The following is a 571-nucleotide window of genomic DNA, read 5'->3' as shown; positions in this document are numbered from 1 at the left end:
ATCATGATGGCCCGATCCATAGTAACTTCAGATCGGTTGCTAGTAGGAATGATGGAGCGTTGAATGAACTCCAACCATCCTCTAGCCACAGGCTTGAGGTCCAGTCTTCTTAGTTGAACTGGCTTGCCATTGGAGTCTCTCTTCGATTGAACTCTTTCCACACATATGTCCGTAAGGACTTGGTCCAACCTTTGATTAAAGTTGACCCTTCTAGTGTAGGGGCGTTCATCTCCTTGCATCATGGGCAAGTGAAACGCCAACCTCACATTTTTCAGACTAAAATCTATGTATTTCCCCCGAACCATTGTGAGATAATTCTTTGGATTCGGGTTCATACTTTGATCATGGTTCCTAGTGATCCATGCATTGGCATAGAACTCTTGAACCATTAAGATTCTGACTTGTTGCATGTGGTTGGTTAAGACTTCCCAACCTCTTCTTCGGATCTCATTTCGGATCTCCGGATACTCATTTTTCTTGAGCTTGAAAGGGACCTCAGGGATCACCTTCTTCTTTGCCACAACATCATAGAAGTGGTCTTGATGGCTCTTGGAGATGAATCTTTCCATCT

This window comes from Arachis duranensis, chromosome 4, assembly GCF_000817695.3.
Source record: "Arachis duranensis cultivar V14167 chromosome 4, aradu.V14167.gnm2.J7QH, whole genome shotgun sequence".
In the NCBI taxonomy this organism is placed as follows: Eukaryota; Viridiplantae; Streptophyta; class Magnoliopsida; order Fabales; family Fabaceae; genus Arachis; species Arachis duranensis.
This window is presented reverse-complemented; position numbering follows the sequence as displayed.